The sequence below is a fragment of the Nicotiana tomentosiformis genome, chromosome 11 (genome assembly GCF_000390325.3).
Source record: "Nicotiana tomentosiformis chromosome 11, ASM39032v3, whole genome shotgun sequence".
NCBI classification, from domain to species: Eukaryota; Viridiplantae; Streptophyta; class Magnoliopsida; order Solanales; family Solanaceae; genus Nicotiana; species Nicotiana tomentosiformis.
The window spans coordinates 114186949-114195128 of record NC_090822.1 but is presented as its reverse complement, the minus strand read 5'-3'; positions in this window follow the sequence as shown (position 1 = coordinate 114195128).

Here is an 8180-nt window from a genome sequence, read left to right as displayed (position 1 = left end):
AGAACCGAGCATACCATAACCGAAACACCCACTCTGAAAATACCTTATTTGAGTCTAAGGTTGTTTCATTCACCTTCCTGATACCGAAATATAGAATCCATAATGATATACAAAAATGCCACAAGTCTCGACACCATCCAACTTAATTCTCAGATTTTAGCCATAAACAAATCCGCCAAAAATTCTCAGTTGCTACATATTAATCTTGAATCCACTAGAACTCTCTCAAGAGTCGTCCACTCTGCTCAAATATCAATTGCACCGCCAAAAACGGGCCGAAAGACACGTGCCCCATTAGCACAACAACACTCAAAGAAGTACCCCTGCCTTAACACCACCAATCAAATTCATACTCCGTGCGCACTACATCCTTTACAAATAACAACTCACTCATTCCATTATTTTCATATATTCATAAGTGCAATATAACCCGTATCCAGGAATTGCCTTATTCGAGTCATCCTCGATCTTAACCTATGCAAGTCATAATTAATCTACAAGTATACCTCAGAATAAAACTAAAATTTAGTATATAACCATGAAATTAAGCCGTCTACAGCAGGCTCCCCCACTTGGCTCAAAGCCATAGAACAAAATGTTCCATAACTCACAACACCCATACTCTATTATTGCCATAATACCGCAGTCAGTTCAACGAAAATTATTCTTAAGCTCATGCAACACCAACAATAAGATACCTCAATCATCCGCTAAACTCACATTTATTCTCTTGACAGTCAAGTCAACTTTCTCAACTAACTTCAAATTTAAATCTCAACACCTACCCTCCGCTGGCAGAAAAGAAACTCTCCACTCAACATTATAAGGAACACACCTACGTAGATTACTCTCCAGGAGATAACCCACCTCCTTAGCCTCAAATTGGCATCTTGTTATACCCTTTCGCATCCACAATTACTACGCAATCACTTAATCTTCCTGAGTCCAAACTCATTAACAAGACATAAAAATCTAATTCTCTCCACAATTAAACTGCATGACAAATTCTTTAACACACTCACAATTCGAGACTGTACGTCACATCAAAAGAAAATCAAGCACCCAATAGCCCTCTTTACATTCCAAGGAAACACTTCTCGTCATATTCAATCCATCTTAACACATCCCGCAATCAAATCATCCTCATCATATAGACATTCGACCGCTCATCGAGCCACAAATTTTCCACTCATAAGGATACTACCAGACATATGAGTCCAAATGTACAAGTTACAATTAAAGCTACTGAGCCTAAGCTACGGTCCACACCTGGCCTCAAGTCCTCCAGACTGGCCTATCACCAAAACACAGAATACACATCCCACACGTCATCCTTGAAATCACAAGCCGACGATACAATAGCTGATACCGAGCGCTCACATGCGCACACAAATGCGTGGAAGAAATTCAAAGAGTTATATTTCAAATTGAATCAATTACACACGATAAAGAAAGAACGATGGGAAATTATCCTAAATGTCGTATAGCCTCTCGAAGATAAGTATGGACGTCATCATACCGATCCGCAAAACTCTACTAGACACTTACTCATGACTTGTAGAACCTATGAACCTAGAGCTCTGATACCAACTTGTCACGACCCAAAGATCTGACTAGTCGTGATGGCACCTAACCTAAACCGTTAGGTAAGCTAATTAACCACTAACTAATTCTAATAACAATTAATAAAGAAATTAAGTAAAAAAATATCTAAATCTTATACATTCCCCAAAGACTGGTAGTATAAATCATGAGTTTCTAAGATTAGAATTTACAAACCAGGTATAAAATAAAAATACATCATCTGTTTGAAAAGTATATAAACAGAGTTTTATGAATCTAAGGCTACCATGAACAAGAGGCAGATACAACTGGAACGCAGGTACATCTTCAGATCCAGCTCCCAACGAACACAGCAACATCAACAGCCAACATCTGCACGCAAGGTGCAGAAGTGTAGTATGAGTACAACCGACCCCATGTACTCAATAAGTAACAAACCTAACCTTAGGTTGAAAGTAGTGACGAGCTTGTACGAAGGTCGGGTCCAACACCAATAGCCAATAACAATTCATAACAACATAATGCAAGTAATAAAAGAAGTAACTCAAAGATATAATGCTCAACTAAATCATGATTTCTGAAAATAGTTCTGCCTTTCCAGTATATCAGGAAAAACCCAAATCGTTTACCGAAGTTGCCAAAAATATGAGTAAGTTTGAAAATAGTAATTTTTCCCAAAAATTCTTTTAATAATAAATAAGATGTTTCATTTTCTTTCCAGATAGCCAGTGTGGAATGCATCACCATGCCCATATGCCAATATGTGTGAGAGATCATGAATGACGTGATACCGTACAATATGAGAAAAATACTTCTCTATGCCTATATGTCATGTGTGCATGTCAATGCAATGTATCTCAGAGATGAACTGATGTACTCACACTCTCAGAGTACTCAATCTCACTGTCTCACACATTCCACTCATCATGCTCAATCACTCGGTACTATATATAGCCAATCCGGCTCAAGGAAGATCCATCCCGGAATATACACATCAACTGATCATCAGTCACTCAGTACCAAGTAGGGCCAATCCAGCCCATGGAGAAGATCCATCTCCAGGTATATAATGATTCGGACAAGATCCATGTCCATAGAAGATCCATCCCTCAATAATAACAACCGCGCTCACTCGGGGTGTGTACTCCAGAGGGGCTCCTTCGACCCAAGCGCTATATAAAGCCGATACGGCCTACTGCGGCATACAGTCCGATCCCATAATAATAAAGTCTATAAGGCCTATTGCAGGCGGGGAGCCTCTATCCATATAATAATAATAATAATATATAAAGCCAATTTGGCCTATTGCGGCGTGCAGCCCGATCCCAAAAATATCCTCACAGTCAGGCCCTCGGTCTCACTCAGTCATCAATCTCTCCAGTCTCTCTCTCACGGGCTCACAATGTCATGAAACTATCCCGAAAATGATGATATGATGTATCAATAAATAACAACAGAGACTAATATATGATATATAATAAATGAATATGACTGAGTATGAAATTGCAATGTAAGCAAACAACTCAACAGCAGTAACGACCTCAATGGGTCCCAACAGTATAAGCGTGTAGCCCAGAAATAGTTTCTAACATGGATCACAACTCAATAGCTCTAGTACGTAGAGATTTTCATGATTTCAGATAAGTTCAGGTAATTACACAGTACCACAGAATTAACGGAGTCACAGTTCACACGGTGCACGCTCACACGCCCATCACCTAGCATGTGTGTCACCTCAACACCAAATACATAACACATATAATCAAGGTTCATACCCTCAGCTCCAAGATTAGAAGAGTTACTTACCTCGAACAAGACGAATCCAATGTCGAGCAAGCTAAACAATGCTTCAGAAATTCCATTCTACGCGTATCACCTTCTGAGTGGCTCGAATCTAGCCACAATTAATTTGATTCAGTCCACACAATTATAGGAATTAATTTCATATCAAAATAGTAATATTTTCCCACAAAATCCGAAATTACACTCCAAAAATTGCTCGTGGGACCCACGTCTCTGAATACGACAAAACTCACAAAATCCGACAACCCATTCAATTACGAGTCCAAGTTTCACTCAAATCCGACTTCGAATCGACATTCAAATCCCAAAAACTCATTTTATGAAATTTCTACAATTTTTCCCAAATTTCCATCTCAAACTACTAATTGAATGATGAAAATAATGATATATTCATGTACGTTAACCAAATCCGAGTTAGAATCACTTACCCCGATTAATTTCTTGAAAATTCCACGAAGAATCGCCACAAACCGAGCTCCCAAAGTCCAAATGTGAAATAATACTCTAACCCTCGGTTATATAGTACCACGTCTGATCTCCCAATGTGCTGTCTGCACATTTTCAAGTGCTGCCGCACATTTTCAAGTTCTGCGGCCGCACAATTTTGAGTGCGGCCGCACTTCACTGTGACAACTTACCAGGATTCAGTAAAATACCTATAACTTTCTGTATAAATATCCAAATGATTAGTGCTATACCTTTCTGGAAACTAAATGCAAAGGGCTACAACTTTTGTTTTTGCATCATCTCCAAATTCGTTGTGGATTAAAAGATATAGGCCTCCGAAGTCGGACCATCGAACCTGAAGAATCCCTGAAGTGCGGCCGCACACAAAATTGTGCGGTCCGCACTTGTCCTATGCGGTCCGCACTTTTCCTCTGAAGTGCGGCCGCACTCAAAATTGTGCGGTCCGCATTTTTCCAAAAGTTTGAGAATAACATTTGAGTGCCGAAATGTCCGGACATAACAGAGCTATAAAACTTTTCAGAATTGGATTCCGACCCCGATACCAAAAAGTCAACTCCCCGGTCAAACTTCCCGAAAAATTCAATTTTTACCATTTCAAGCCAAATTCCCCTACGAACTTTTAAATAATTTTTCGGACATGCTCCTAAGTCCAAAATCACCATATGTAGCTATTGGAATCATCAAAACTCCATTCCGGGGTCGTTTACACATAAGTCGACATCCGGTCACTATTTTAACTTAAGCTTTAAACCTTGGAACTAAGGGTTCCAATTCATACCAAAACCTTACCGGACCCGAACCAATTAACCCGGTAAGTTATAAAATAACTATAAAGCATAAATTGAGCAGTAAATGAGGAAACAGGGTTGTAATACTCAAAACGACCGGTCGGGTCGTTACATACTCATAATAGAATGTGTTGTCGAATTTTGTGAGTTTTGTTGGGTTCCGAGGTGGGGGGGCCGGGTTTGACTTTGGGCTTTTGATTAAAGATTCGACCTTTATCATTTGGAATTATTTTCTTAGGCATTATTTGATGTATTTGAGTTACTTTTGGCTAGTTTTGAGTCGTTCGGAGGTCGGTACGCTCGGGATGTCATTTCTAGAGTATTGTTTGGCTTGCTCGGTATTAGATTTGGCTTGTTCGAGGTAAGTAACACTTCTAAACTTGGTGTTGAGAGTATGAACCCCTGAATATACGTGTTATGTGTGTTGAGGTGACACACATGTTAGGTGACAGACGTGTGGGCGTGCACCGTATGAATTATGATTCGGTTGATTATGTGATATTGTGTAGTTACCTAATCTTATCTTTATCCATGAAAATTCTACGTGCTAGAGTAATTGAGCTGAGATCCATGTAGAAATCATGTTTAGGCTATATGCTTATTCTGTTGGGACCCACTGAGATCATTTCTGTTATTGAGTTATTTACTTAAATTGCAGTTACATACTCAGTCATATTCATTCATTTGCATATTATATCTCAGTCTCTGTTATCATCGTTGTCACATCATGTTATCATTGTTTGGGCTGATTGACATGAGATTTGTGATCCCTAAAGACTGGAGAGATTGATGACTGAGCTAAGGTTGAGGGTCGGATTGTGAGTGATATTGATAGGATCGGGCTGCACGCCGCAGCGGGTATTAGTAATCTATATGTGGACTGGGTTACATGCCGCAACAGGCCTTATGGCTATATGTGGATCGGGTTGCACGCCGCAACAGGCCTTATGGCTATATATGGATCGGGTAGCATGTCGCAACAGGCCTTATGGCTATATGTGGATCGGGCTGCATGCCACAACAGGCCTTATGGCTATATGTGGATCGGGCTGCACGTCGCAACAAGCCTTATAGGCTTTATTATTATTGATGGGACCAGGCTACACGCCGCAGCAAACACCGAACAGTGTTGAGTGACTGAGTGTGCTGAGGTATCGAGCATGATGAGTGGGAGTGCGAGATAGTGAGATTGAGTACTTTGAGAGTGTGAGTACATGAGTTCATCACTGTGATGCATTGCATTGACATGTATACTTGACATACATGCATAGAGATGTATTTTCTCATACTACACGGTATTGTGATATCCATGACTTCACACGCGCATTGACATGTAGGTATAGAGATGTAATTTCCTCATGCTATCTGAGATTTAAACATCTTACATGTTGTTGAAATTTTTTTTTTTTGGAAAATCAAAGATTTATGACTTACTCATATTTTGGTAATTTCGGTGAAAGATTTGGGTTTTACTGTTATACTTGAAAATCATGTCTAATTCTCATAACTGTAAATGAGCTGAGCATCATATCTTTGAGTTATTTCTTATACTACTTTTATTTATTGTTATGAGTTGTTGTTGGCTATTGATGTTGGACTCTGACCGTTGTTCAAGATCGCCACTGCTTTCAACCTAAGGTTAGGTTTGTTACTTATTGAGTACATTGGGTCAGTTGTACTCATACTATACTTCTGCACCTTCCGTGTAGATTTTGGATGTTGATGTTGCTGTGTATGGCGGAAGTTGGCATTGAAGACGTACATGCGTCCCGGTCATAACTGCATTTTTATTCTTGGTAGCTTTAGAATTATTAATCTGTTTATATATATTTCAAACAGACGCTGTATTTATTTCATACAGGCTTGTAAACTCTAAATCTTAGAAGCTCATGATTTGTACTACTAGTCCTTGAGAATTCTTTGTATAAAAGTTCAGTTATATTATTTTTATTCCTCTCAGTAAATCTCTTTTGAATTGGATTGTTGCTAATTGGGTTACCTCGCAGGTTAGGTTAGGTGTCATCATGACTAGTTGGATTTTGGATCGTGACAGTTACTATGATTGTTAGCAAGGAAGGAAGATATCTTATGGGTTAAATGGATGCATGGTATATATTATCTGGCACCATAAGCCACCTGCAGATTGCAGCTGGTGTTGGAAAAAGTTGAATTCTCTTAGAATGCTCATGGTCCAGTGGTACAATAATGACCATTACTTGCTTACCAAAAATGGCTCTTACTCAGTGAATAAAAGCTACAATGTACTGATAGGGGTCCAGGTGCGACTGCCAGCATCCAACCTAATTTGATCTAACATCTGCAACCTAAGCACAGATTTTTTATCTGGCTAGCAAACCAGGATATGCAGTTAACTAAGGAAAGACTCATGGGCTGCATATTCCAGTTGCTGATGTTAATTGCAGTTTATGCGACCAGGGGAGAATGGAATCTCAGTTACACTTATTTGCAGAATGTAAATGGATTGAGGAAGTAGGAAATGGCCTTTCTAACTGGATGGGGATTCAACTACATAAACGAGGAGTTAAACAATTCATACAATGGATAAGGAGCAGGTAGGGGTGTTCATGGTTCGGTTTGGGTCGGTTTTTCCCTAAAAAGAAACCAAACCAAGTAAGTCGATTTTTCAAATATTGGAACCAAACTAAACCAATTAAGTCGGTTTTTTATCGATTCGGGTTTTGTCGGTTTTTTAATTTTTTCGGTTATTTATCAACGCATATTCCGACGACTACATTTTCAACATAACGCTATCAAACTAATTGCTCTTTGAGAAATCTATCATTTACCAAGATATATTGATGATAATAGACTCAAATAGTGATGAATAATTTAAATACTCAATTAAAAATCGATTATTTTTAACATGAAATAAATTATTGTACTTAGCAAAAGAAAACTATCAATCAAACTAGAAGGCAAAAGAATTAAATTATTATAATAGTAAAGAACTAGACTAAAAATACAAATGACTAATATGTACCATAAAATTTCAGAAACTTTATATAAAAATATACATATATATAGGTGTAATAATAAATTTAAATAGCTACTTTTATAGTTGGTTTGGTTCGGTTTTTTCGGTTATTTTTTTATTAAAACCAAAACCAAATCAAATTTGATCGGTTTCTAAAATTTAAAACCAAAACCAAATCAAAGCTAATAAGTATCGGTTTTTTTAATTGATTTGGTTCGATTTTCGGTTTGGTTCGATTTTTCGATTTTTATAAACACTCCTAGGAGCAGGCATTGAAGGTTCTGTCAGAAGGAGTTAGTATTTGTTGTTTGGAGTGCAATGCTTTACTACACATGGCAAGCCACGAATTGAAGGATATTTAGGAATACTACTGTAAATACAAACTTTGCTATTACACAGATACAAAAGGAGATTAAACTAAGATTAGAGAGTATACAAAAGACAAAGAAAACTGGTAGATATCGACAATTGCTTTCTAAAATATGTAATTAGTGTTTTTTTGTTCTTGAGGCTTAGCGAGCATCGCACCCTTCCTAGAAGGTGGTTGTATTCCTAAGTGCTCT